This window comes from Podarcis filfolensis (assembly GCF_964270895.1).
Source record: "Podarcis filfolensis genome assembly, chromosome: 14".
NCBI classification, from domain to species: domain Eukaryota; kingdom Metazoa; phylum Chordata; class Lepidosauria; order Squamata; family Lacertidae; genus Podarcis; species Podarcis filfolensis.
In genome coordinates, this window is record NC_139616.1 from 9,383,072 (window position 1) to 9,395,840 (window position 12,769).

At 42.7% G+C, this 12,769-nt stretch overlaps 1 protein-coding gene and 1 long non-coding RNA gene across 20 annotated transcripts in view; one reads left to right on the top strand and one right to left on the bottom strand.

Moving 5' to 3' along the window:
* CSNK1G1 (casein kinase 1 gamma 1) overlaps positions 1-11,441 on the bottom strand; it is a 51,550-nt gene extending 40,109 nt beyond the window's left edge. For 6 of the 16 annotated variants that reach the window (XM_083586799.1, XM_083586787.1, XM_083586789.1 and 3 more), the window contains exon 1: positions 2,794-2,917. The gene's annotated coding sequence lies outside the window, so the exon portion shown is untranslated. The other 10 variants (XM_083586802.1, XM_083586794.1, XM_083586801.1 and 7 more) reach the window with 9 other exon arrangements.
* LOC310749759 lies at positions 3,077-9,354 on the top strand. 4 transcript variants are annotated; one of them, XR_014541748.1, is made up of 4 exons: positions 3,077-5,210; positions 5,415-5,578; positions 8,589-8,670; positions 9,169-9,354. It is a non-coding gene; the product is annotated as an uncharacterized lncRNA (long non-coding RNA). The 4 variants fall into 4 exon arrangements; XR_014541749.1 differs by lacking the exon at positions 5,415-5,578 and having other exon boundaries at positions 3,077-4,852; positions 5,129-5,210; XR_014541747.1 differs by lacking the exon at positions 5,415-5,578 and having other exon boundaries at positions 3,077-5,220.
* Positions 11,442-12,769: the final 1,328 nt, after the last annotated feature.

The following is a 12,769-nucleotide window of genomic DNA, read 5'->3' on the forward strand; positions in this document are numbered from 1 at the left end:
ACCCTTCACACTTAGCCCCACTAATCATGAAACAAATTTAAAGTCTGTCATTACCGATGGTTACTTGCCCAATCCCCAGCCAAGAACACAAAAGCTAAGTCCTCAGATTCTGGAGACATCACAGACCCAAAACATAATGTCTATTACTGCCAGCTCTAGAGATAGTTGTAAACATTCTTGGTAAATGTATCTCACTAAGAAATAGTTCATATCCATGTACTTTTAAATTTTTCAGCCACATATCAAGTTCTCTGTATCACTATTGCCTAACATTTAAGAATTGTCTGCTTGATATAAAATACTTCCTTTGAGGGAGATTTATAACAGAAAAGTAAAAAAAATTAATTAAAATAGCTCCTTAACAGGCTGGGATACTTTTATCTTTAGACTGACCAATTATACTTGCACTTTGACATTAATATGCACATTCAAAGAAATACAGAGCCTTGTTGACTTAATTTGAATACACCATAGGAATCAGACTTCATTGAAGTTGTGCAGCTTATTTCATATAAGTCAATTTATAAAACAAAACATTAGAAATGACAAGGTTTTATCTTCCTAGGGGCCTGATAACAACCTATTACCATGAGTTTGGATTGCTTCCCTATTATAAAATTCCCTAATCCTTCTCGTGTATTAAAGCTGTACATTCGGTTTGACTCAAATTACTCTGATTGCATTAACTTGTATTCCTAATTATATGTACTTTTCTGCTCATCACAGCGCCTCTTCTGTAATACAGTCCTGAAGATTGTCAGAAACTTTTAAGATACAAATAAACTGAGGCTGCATAATAAAGACAAGACAACCTAGTGTCCATGCACTAAACTAACATTACCGTATGGGAACAGTTCTGCTCTAAAACATAATCTCAAACAATAGCCATATCCAAATGAATTTTTTAAAAATGAAATAGAAATAGTTAGTAATGTATTCTGTTATCCTAACATTTTACTTGCCATATTCTGCTGTTTGACAACCCTAGAATGTATTTTCAGAGCTCCTGAAACCTTTACTTAGTTCAGTCACTCTTTAACTTGCTTAAAAACAGGTAGAGATGGGGGGTTTTAAGTCTGGTACCCGATATTTTCACTAAAGGATAAACTATGTTATATGAAGAAAAGAAGCTGTCATATACCAAGCCCGAACATTGGTCCATCTTGCCTAGCCTTGCCCGCTCTGACCGACAGCAGTTTCCCCCAGCTCTACTACCCGAAAGCTAAAAACTGATACTGAACCGAAGAACTGATTCATGAAAAGCATTTAGCCTTCCAACAGCGGGACAGGAGGGAAAGAACTGGGAGAGAACCCATATGAACCATTTTCTCTTTTAGAATAAATAATGTGTGAAATGCTTTTTAATAAAGAGTTTTAAAGTATTGTTTCAACAGTACTTTAGACAATCAAAAATAATGTAATACCTTTGTAACACTCTAACAGTATTAGGCAATTACCATTCTCAGCATCGGATTTAGGGAGGTTTAGACAGTTCCCCCCAAAAAGGTGCCAGGCCAAAGGGGTGCATAACAACAACAACAACAAAACAACAATAACAACCACCTATATTTACACGAGTACCTACTCAAACTTAAGGGGGGCATCACATTTTGCCCTTGCTTAAAGGTAAAGGGACCCCTGACCATTAGGTCCAGTCATGACAGACTCTGGGGTTGCGGTGCTCATATCGCTTTATTGGCCAAGGGAGCCAGCGTACAGCTTCTGGGTCATGTGGTCAGCATGACTAAGCCGCTTCTGGCGAACCAGAGCAGCTCACGGAAACGCCGTTTACCTTCCCGCCGGAGCGGTATCTATTTATCTACTTGCACTTTGACGTGCTTTCGAACTGCTAGGTTGGCAGGAGCTGGGACCGAGCAACGGGAGCTCACCCCATCACCGGGATTCGAACCACCGACGTTCTGACTGGCAAGTCCTAGGCTCTGTAGTTTAACCCCTGCTTATGGCACCATATTACCAAAGCCAGCCTCTGACTCTGTACACTGCAGACATGTACAACTCAAAGCTATTTCTGTTAAGATGAGAAAGCCTACTGTTTTCCCCACAGGAAAATTCCACATCTGTTGAGGGAACAGCACTTTTGCTAGAACAAACTTCCATATACATTCATTCCAATTAATAGATTTTTGTACACAGCTACTAGATATCTGTCACTGCACATGAGAATCTCCTCACGCTCACCCACTAAAAGATATTTGTTGTTGCTGGGCAAGGCAGTGGTGGTGACAGCAGCTCAGATAACTTAAGATGCCTCCACAAGTTCAAAACATGCAAGACAAACTAGCTTAAAATATTGGTTAATGGCCATTCAAGCTCACCAATCAGTTGGCATTTTACTGTCCAGTCCATATGTGGATATTGCACCATACGAAGTATAAGGTGGCTTTGTGATCTCATTTGGATGGAACTGAGAGGCCACTGCCAGTCAGAGTAGACAATACTTCACAAGATGGATCAACTGTCTGACCTGGTATAAGGCGGCTTCCTATGTAAATTATGTATACCCGGCTGCAAAAGCAAAAGATAAAAAGCCCAAGTAGAAAATACAAAAGAAACAGAATTCCAAAAGAATTTGCTTCATTTCCGTCTAGGAAAAAGGTAATGTCAGATGTAGTACTGTAATGCAGATATGTTTGAAAAACTGTATGATCTGATTTTGTGAAAATTTAAGGCAATATCTAATATTTCCGTATTTTTTTAATGGCTGCTATAATAGGCTATTTTTCTAACTTCTATCCTCTTAGACTCCCCGTTAACCTAATTATTTCGACATACCTGGCTCAGAAAGGATAGGTACAATAGCATTTTGTCGTTTAACCCAAGAAAAATCTTTATGTTCCAAGTTACATGTCTTCTGTAAAACCCAATTGGCTGGTTGATGTTGAGAAGCTGAATCACCCTAGAATGTGAGAGACTCATAGAACTTAGGTGGCTGTGATAACATAATGCCGTTCAAGTGTTATTCAGCAAGTATAATCACAACCGTTAGGAAGGCAAGGAGTCCTCATGTTGAAGAATATTTTGCCATTTTAAAATAGTAAGTAATAATCGAAAAGTCACGTGTATTATTTTGAAGTCATGTGTATTACTCTTAGAATTTACTGAGCACTTTAAAAACTATGGGTTGTAAGTTCTACCCTGAGTAGACACACTGAAATTAAGATATCTATATTAGTCACATCCAATAACTTTAGTAGCGAGCATGACTAAAATTGGATACAATTCTATTATGCACAGCACTGACTCTGTCCAACAAGATTTATAAATCAATACATACTGGAATTATTCTCTTTCTGCAAGTTCTTTAGCACTTAAAAGAGCTCTGTGAAGGAAGAATAACCCTAATATTTCATATGTCTACTTTGTGTAGATGACCAACCAACCAACAGCTCCTCTTTCTGGTCTGTAGAAACAGATATCTTTCTGCTCATATTCAGGCATGAAAAGACAGAACACAAAACTATTAATGTTTAGCCCAGAATAAAACAGTTTAATCACTTGGTGTCAAGAATGAATGAGAAGTATGTCTACTGGGGCTGGAGAGGTATTTGGAGCCATGCTTTAGCTATAGCTGCATAAAAAGCTGGGACCAGAGCAATATTCCAAAAGTTTCAGCAATGACAAGCAAGTCTTCACCAGAGGTACTCAATACCGTGTTAGAAACTCAGATATGTAAGCTATTCACTAAATGGCTCCTTAAACCTAGACTATGGGCGCAACAACAGAATGTCTAGTCACCACCGGGGGGGGGGGGAGATTGTGTATATTGTCAATGTTAATATATTTTACAATTCAGTCACACATTTTAACAATTACGGTAATCTTTTTTTCAAAACAAGTGAACTAATATACAATTCACATCAATGACTCATTTTTAATATCACATTTTTCATGGCAATTATTAACGGACCACCAGAAACATTAATGGGGGTTAGCCTCAGCAGTAGTGGACAATCATAAGTCATTTGAACAATTAATATTTATAAATACGGGTATGTACATAGATACTCTTAACCAAAAGTATTAAGTCGCAGATTCATCAAGTACTGCAGTCACAGTTAAATATGTTTATTATATCAAATTCTTGGAAGAACAGGCCTAACCTCAGAATCCTAAACATTTCAACACAGAAATAGATCCTACTGAATTCAAAAGAGCCTGCTCTCAGGCAAATGGGACTGGGATCATAACCTAATTCATTATTTTTCAGCAGTACCTCTCTTAATAGCATGCATATGAACACTCCATTCGCAAGATAACGTGTTTTGCAGGACTGCCTGTACAGCTGAGTCTTCAGAATCTTGTTACCTAAAAGGTTTTGGGTACTTGGGATGCCACATTTCTTGTGGCATGTAAGCTCAGAGACCAGGGGCAGTGGTGGCTGTTGTCCAGTGGACTCCCAAGGAGAGAGGAGAGAAGAGGAGGCCGAGGGAACACTTCACAAGGGAGAGTGTTCAAAAAGAGGTGAGGGGCTGCCCACAGGCAACAGGGGAGCTGCAGAAAGAATGGTTGGTCAAGGGAGCAGTGGACTCAGAAAGGTTGAAAACCTCTGGTGTACATGATCAACATCCAGCTCAATTGTCTACCAGCTTGCACTGCTCAGATTAGAACTCTAACACATATGTTACTATTATTATAGTTGTTGTTTTTGTTGCTGTGGTAATTTTCAGCAAAGTTCCATGATTCCTACTGGGGCAAAACCCTAGCATGTGCAAGCTTGACTCAACAACAGATGGCAACATTCTTTCTTTAGAACTTAGGCAGCAACCCTATGGAAAACTTCACACATATATTTTAAAATCGACTAAGACTGACATCCTCAGTCCACTTATCTGTAAATAAGCTTCAATGAATTCAATGGGATTTGCTTGAGTAGGCATGTATAGGATTGCATTGTAAATTTATCTATACCGGGGAAGTAAAATAATTGGGAGCTGAGTCCTGTGGTATGGAGTACGATGAAATACTTCCACCTTTTCAACTCTGTATCCATACTGAATGAACTCTGATTTCAGTAAGCAGCACTGTATAGTGCTAAAGTTAGGGTGCTAAGTGGCACTGGTACACTCAAAATATGAAACAATAATTATCATAAGTCTTTCTTTTTCAGAAAACAAATAACAAATGTATCATGTCAGGGGCTTTCATGGACCACTGTTCAATCCAGATGCATGAAGTTTTTATCCCAGGTTGTAAGTAAATGTGCGTGGCATGGTATATTTGTATACAGACATATACACATGTTAGGTAGGTGGAGTGTAAACAGTGAGATTAAATGGAAAAACTAAATCCAGATTTTCCATATTTCATTTCCCTCTGATTTCACTGTTTACAATAAGCACCTGATAAATTTTGGGATAATACTAATATTAACAGTCTTCCAACATTTATAACAGGCCTCTGTCTCCTCAGAAGTAATCCTCTCTGGGCTCTAGAGGACTTACTCTCAAGGACCGAAGTCTTATTTTACTAATCCTGAGGGAAAGAAGAAACTTTACAACTTCTATAATGAAAGGAGAGTCAAGCCCAAATTCTTAAAGAAGGAAAGTAGGCAACGGAGGTGGGAGGAACAGAAGCTTGCATAATCTCCTCTCTTTCTTCCAAATGTCCTCACCAGCTGCTATTTCTGACAACAGAACAAGGGGGCAACAAAATATATTATTTGGGGGACAAGTTGGTGATGGTAACCCACCTTCCCCTTCCATGTTGTCCTCTGCTCAGTTTTCAAAAATTAATTTGATAAACACACTCACTGACATGATCTTTCTGATGTTTGGCGGCACTTCATCTTCAAGTCCACCAAGCCTACCCCTCTCTCTCACTTACAAACCTTTCAGGCAAAGCATAAAAATATTATAAAGGCAAGCTATAGCCTGCCACACTCACACTCTTAATGTAGCTCCTCTGCTCTCTGAATGAATAGAAGATAAAGATTGGGAAATGCTGCAAACTGGATTGGTTGGAGGCATTAATTGGAACCACCCTTTCTCTACGGTATATTGCTCTGTCCTGAAGGCCTGCTGGATGTTGGGAGGGAGGGTTAATAGAGGGGTGCTCCATCCCAATGCCCTCCCTCAGGTTTTTCTGTGTATGAAGGAAAGAGCTGATATGGGGGGAATTGTCCCCACCACAGCAAACAGGGGTGAGACCTAGCAACACATCATATAGCGATTGTTCAATGGATGCATGCATGCTGAGGCTTGTAGCTGCCTGGCCTTCAGAGGAAGACTGAAAATGGAGTCCAGAGAGATTGAGAGTAATTTGGTGAAGGCCGGGTGGGGGCAAAGAGTGGAGCTCTGATGGGGGCAATCATCATAATCTAAAGTGAAATCCCCCTTGAGAGATGGATTAATGAGTGTGTGTTGCAGGGAGAATAACAGAGACTGGGTTCTTCTGGCTTTAAGAGTTCTGGAATTATTGGGAGAGCAATGCTCCACTTGTGCGAACTCACCGTCATCCCCAACACTCTAAACCAGAAGAACAAAGCAGAAGCAGAGCTTAGAATTTGACTGGGGTTTGGAGTCTTGCTCTGAAAATGAACAAGCCAAGATGAGTTCCACTTCTCTGGACAGGCAAGCAAATGCCGTGACCTAAATTTACCAACCCACCATATACAGTGGTACCTCGGGTTAAGAACTTAATTCATTCTGGAGGTCTGTTCTTAACCTGAAATTGTTCTTAACCTGAGGTACCACTTTAGCTAATGGGGCCTCCCACTGCTGCCATGCCGCCGCTGCCCAATCTCTGTTCTCATCCTGAAGCAAAGTTCTTAACCTGAGGTACTACTTCTGGGTTAGAGGAGTCGGTAACCTGAAGCGTCTGTAACCTGAAGCATCTGTAACCCGAGGAACCACTGTATATCAATGTCTATAAACATTTTGAATAAATCTGCATAGTTTAGCCACTTATTTGTAGTTCAGTCAACAGCTAAAAGTGGTTACCATGGATGCAGTTCACAGTTGTACCCACGCATCAGTGCTAAGAAACTGAACAAGTAGGTGGCTACAGGATATCTGAACCCTGATAGCACAAAGGGGCTGGATTTTTTTTTCAGCAATAAGTTCTACTGCACCCATAAATCATAGGTTAGAATAAATTATCTTAATATTTATGCTCTCTCCAGGTTACATAAGTTTCCCAGTAATGAAAAGCAGTGTAATAGCAAATGCCACACAGACGTTCTACCATGGCAGGCATCACTCCTCAGTCATTTTGTGTTTATAAAGCACCTACAATAAGCCGTATATAATAACTAGGTAAAATGGTAACCAAGGCCTTGCCCACCTATTTATCATAAAAGTGTTCAGAAGACAGCACCAAATGAAGCTTTCTGTTTTTTAACATGAAACAAAAGCTTCAACTATTTTAACTGGTCTTAGACCCCACATACAATATATGGAAACCTAATACATACTCATCTGTACTGTAATCCAAACCAAGGCTACCAAGATATCTAAAAGCATGCCTAACAGAAATGTTACACAGCCTCTAGATTGAGTTCAAAGCATTTCCCTGGGTTTTCCATTCCAATGAATAATAATAATAATAATAATTTATTTGTACCCCGTCCATCTGACTGGGTTGCTCCAGCCACTCTGGGAGGCTTCCAAAGTATATCAAAACATAATAAAACATTTAAAAGCTTCCCTTTACATAATAATAACAATAATTTATTATTATGAGCAGATGACCACCTTGAAAGGAGGCTCCCACTGCAGTTCCCTAACATTTTCTCGATCTGCATGTGGGTTGGTAGCTGTTCAAGGTACAGTTGAGTTTACATTTGCAAGGTCTGTGCCATAAACAGCTTTATAAAAACAAACACAGTCACTTTGAACTAGTCCCAGAAGTTAATACGGAACCAATGTAATGCTGCAACACTGGTAGGACCAATTTCCTCTTCCCAGTATCAGTTAGGTAGGGCAGGATGCAGCATTTTGCACCAGATGTTCCAAACCACGCACAGGCAAACTCGGCCCTCCAGATGTTTTGGGACTACAACTTCCATCATCCCTAGCTAACAGGACTAGTGGTCAGGGATAATGGGAATCCCAAAACCTCTGGAGGGCCCAGTTTGCCGTTACCTGTTCCAAGCCATTTTCAATAATAACTCCATATTAACAACAATGTAGCAGACAATCCTATAAATTACACAATGAATAAATGACTTTTGCAAACAAAGCGTTACAGAGATAAGAAAGATTCATGATTCAGTACAAGGAAACCTCTACGTGGCACATACCCTGCACACACACCCCAACACCTCTGTCACCACTGGATTCACTTTCACTATCCCCTCAAAAATAGCTACCAGGCATTAGTTTAGAACTGGCACCACTATTCTAACTTGTAGTTTAAAAATGACAAATTGAACTTAAGTGAGTTATTCAGTGATCCTGTATTCTAAATCCCTAGTGCCTCCAAATAGATAGCAAATAACAAAATCACCTTTCTGAAATGTGCTGGATTCTATTAAAGACAACTCCCTAGTGCCTAAAGATATAACTCTGCTACCTCTCACTTGCAGGAAACTGACTGCTAATTTAAGTGTAAAAATCTGTCATTTTCAGCTACCAGGTGTATACTGCAGGCAGAAGTTTGGAAGTTTGCAAATCACATGGGAAGAACACCCTTACTGCACAAGTAGAGCAGGTAAGTCTAAGCGACATCAATCCCATAAATTAGCCACGGCTCCAGTAATTTATGAACCTAACATGTTTGATAAATCAACACTAGTACCACACACTGCTAAAAGAATTTAGTCACATTCCAGTACAGCGGTACCTTGGTTTGCAACCGCTTTGGTTTACAACCGTTTTCTATTACAACCACGTCAAACCCGGAAGTGTGTGTCCCTTTTTTGGGGGGATTACAACCAATTTTTGGGGGGGAGGCCCCATTGCCGAAAACACGCCTTGGGTTACAACCTGTTTTGGTTTACAACCAGACCTCCAGAACGGATTATGGTTGTAAACCAAGGTACCACTGTAATATCAATGATGCTAACTCCTAGATGTGTACTTAAACGTCAGGCTACCAGAATAAAAATTGCTAAAATTTTATTTTTGCTTGTGTCTGTGAAATTTGCTCTATTTCTGAATCATGCAGCCTTCAGTTTTAGTAACAATTTTTAAAAAATCTATTCTACAGCTTTCTAACAGGAAGACAGTGACCATTTTAGGAGCGCCCAATGTTTGTAACTGCTCACGCGCACATTGCATCAAACCCGGAAGTGACCCAAAAACATTACAAAAAGAGGTGGAACAGGTTGGGGCGTTTGCAGGCTTTTTCAATGGTGTTTCAAATATACACAATGTGTGGTGCCTTGGAACGAAACCCTGCATAAATTGGGAGTTTCCTGTAGATGCAGAGTGACTGGTCACCCACAGTAGTGGAGATCGAAACATCTTCTGGTAATATACTTCATATACCACATATAAGATTCACTCAGGTCCTAACAAAGAATTAAACAAACTTGCTGCTCCCCCCCCCCCGAAATAAACAAGTTGTATTTTATAAATAATGTAGTGCAGAAGCATATGCAGGCATTCCATCTGCACTACAATAAGACAGCCAAACTTTAAGCATGACTTGAGAGACTGATTTAACAAGACCTAGTTTCAAGTAACTATGTTTAAGATTACCTCTGGTTTTCAGCTGCATATTTTTAACAAACACAGAGATACACTAGTATAATTTTAGCACACATCTCAGCATCCTTGCACACCATATGAATCTTGCACACATGGTAGTATCAACTGGACAAACACCAAATACACTATTTTTAAAAAAATTACAAGCTAATACAATCCTAACAGCAAATGATTTTTCTTCATACAAACAATCCTCTTTCAGCCCCACAACTAGTAAAATGCAGAAACAAGGCATATTAAGAAGCACAGCAACAGATCAGCATTAGTTTAGATCTCTACATAAAGGGTAATAACAATAAACTGCTGCATTTTGTCTATGGAATCATCAAGGCTTAGAGAAGAAAAACAATATGCTCAACAGGCCCATAGCAGAAAGAAAGCAGAAAAACTTCCAAGTTCCTTTAATGGAGTCACATCCTTACTCTTCCTAAATTGTTTAGCTTGGCTTCCTACACAGAGGAGCAAAAGGCTGCATGCTCCGGAGCATTTCAAAATTCCAGGAACTTGACTCATAAACACTATGTGTGACCCCCAACAGGTTTAAAGAAAAAAAGGCAAACCATGTTTTCCACACCATGTGCAGCTAGCAGTGTGTTTCATGGGAAGTGTGTTTCATGGGATTTGTGCGTCACAACTCTGTATCAGAAATATCTTTTTAAAAAAGACTGACAAACATACAATTTCCTAATCTTTGGCAGGATTATTTTGTATAGTGCCCCTTAATTTACCAATGCCGCCCCAATATGACCAAATCTTGTAGACAAAAGGCTGAGCTAGACAGACCATTGGCCTGAACCCCTAATAGCAATTTGGTCTCCTTTGACGGTAGGAAGCATCATAGCAGCGGCACTATTGTCTTCTCCAAAGGCAGAGCTGGTCGGAGGGCAAAACCTGGAAGCTACGAAACTAGGAGCCTCTCTCTTTCTCTCACACACACGCGCGAACTTTTGGATCAAATACCCCTTAGGAACCAGTCCTTCGTGGTGAGCAGCCGCTCAGCATTTTGCTAGAGTACATCGAGTTAGGGCAAATACAATCATCACCATTATTATTATTCTGAAAACAGGTTGCAGCGGAAAAGCCAACACACACACACAAAGAACCCTGGAAACACCTGCGCAAAAGCTCCTGCATGGCTGAAAAGGCTCCGTTCTTCAGCATGGAGGGTGAAAGGCGAAACTCTGCTCCAGGCATCCCACCCCCCCCCCCAAAAAAACGGGGCACACGCAGCCTCCACTTTGGGCAACCACAGCATACGCGCTTCACGCCAGGCGCGCCAAGGGTTATCCGGGAGGCGAGGCCTGGGCAAGTCAGAACATGCCTGAGCCGAGGGAGCGCCCCCCTCCCCAAATCCCCCCTGCCTCTTGCCCTGCCTCGCAACGGCAGGCCCCGTCGACCGCCGTTAATGGCACAGAGAGACGCCCCCCGCGCCGCCCTCCTCGGAGGTAAAGCGGCAGCCTGAGGCGCCTCTGCGCTGAGGGAAAAGTCAACGCCGCAAACCAGCGCTCTATAACGCCGCTATCCGCCCTGACCTCCTACCGTCCTGAGGAAAGGCCGCTTCTCCCGGGGTGGGGGTGGGGGTAGGGGGGCGCGGGAGGGGGCGCGTACCCCGAGCCACTGCCCCCTCCTTCGTTGAAGCACTCTCAGGAGGGGGGGGGGGAGAGCGGGACACCCCGGAAGCTCTTGCTGCGGGCTCACGCCCTACGCCCAGCCGGCGCCCTATAGGAGGGAAGCCAGCCGGCCTGAGGCGCCGTCACAAAAACTGCTTCCGGGTCGCGGGCTCCGCGGACGCGCCTTAGCAACCGCGTTCGGTTACCAAGCGGAAGCTGGAGGGGATTTTGTGGCGAGAGGGGGATCACGTGACTCAGAGAGGGAGGAGTCGTTTGCCTTCGCGGAGCAGCCGCTGATGGTGAGGATGTGGAGACACGTGGATTAAAAGGAACCGGAGGGGTGAAGGCGACGCATTCGTTCCAGAGAAGTAGCCAAGTTAATGTTTCCAACAAAAGGGTTGGCTGGAAGCAGAACTGCTATGTCTACTCTAGTGCAAGCCCCCATTCAGTTCAGATCCCTGGCCTGCTCCTGGGAAAGTAGGCGTAGGGTTGCAGCCAATAATAATAATAATACATTTTATTTATACCCCGCCCTCCCCAGCCAAGGCCAGGCTCAGGGCGGCTAACAACCAATAATAAAAACAAGTTGAATGAATACAACTTAAAAACAAGATTAAAATACAACATTAAAACATTAAAATGCAGCCTCATCACAGGGGGAGAAAGGACAAAAGAAAGAGGGGGAGGGAATCAAACTGACTCCAAGCCAAAGGCCAGGCGGAACAATTCTGTCTTACAGGCCCTGCAGAAAGAAATCAGATCCCGCAGGGCCCTGGTCTCATGAGAAAGAGCGTTCCACCAGGCCGGAGCCAGTGTTGAAAAGGCCCTGGCTCTGGTTGAGGCTAACCTAACTTCGTTACGGCCCGGGACCACTAGGGTGTTGCTATTTATGGACCTTAAGGTCCTCCGTGGGGCATACCGGGAGAGGCGGTCCCTTGGGTACAAGGGTCCTAGGCCGTGAAGGGCTTTAAAGGTCAAAACCAGCACCTTAAATCTGACCCTGTACTCCACCGGGAGCTGGTGCAGCTGGAAAAGCACTGGGTGAATATGCTCCCATGGCAGAGACCCCATGAGGAGCCTCGCTGCAGCATTCTGCACCCACTGGAGTTTCTGGGACAGCTTCAAGGGCAGCCCTGTGTGGAACGAATTACAGTAGTCAAGCCTGGAGGTGACCGTCGCATGGATCACTGTGGCCAGGGCAGGGTGGGAAAGGTAAGGGACCAACTGCTTGAAGCTCCCCCACCTGCGTGCTTCATCACCTTCGTCATTCCTGCCCAATCTTCCCCTTCCTCATTGAAGGCAATGCCAGCTGCCCTCTTGAACAGACTTGAAGAGTTGGAAGGGACCCCAAGGGTCATCTAGTCCAACCCGCTGCCATGCAGGAAACTCAGCTAAAGCACCCATGACAGAGGGCCGACCAGCTCTGCTTAAAAACCTTAAGGAGAGTTCATTCACAACCTCCCGAGGGAGACCGTCCCACTTAGCTGC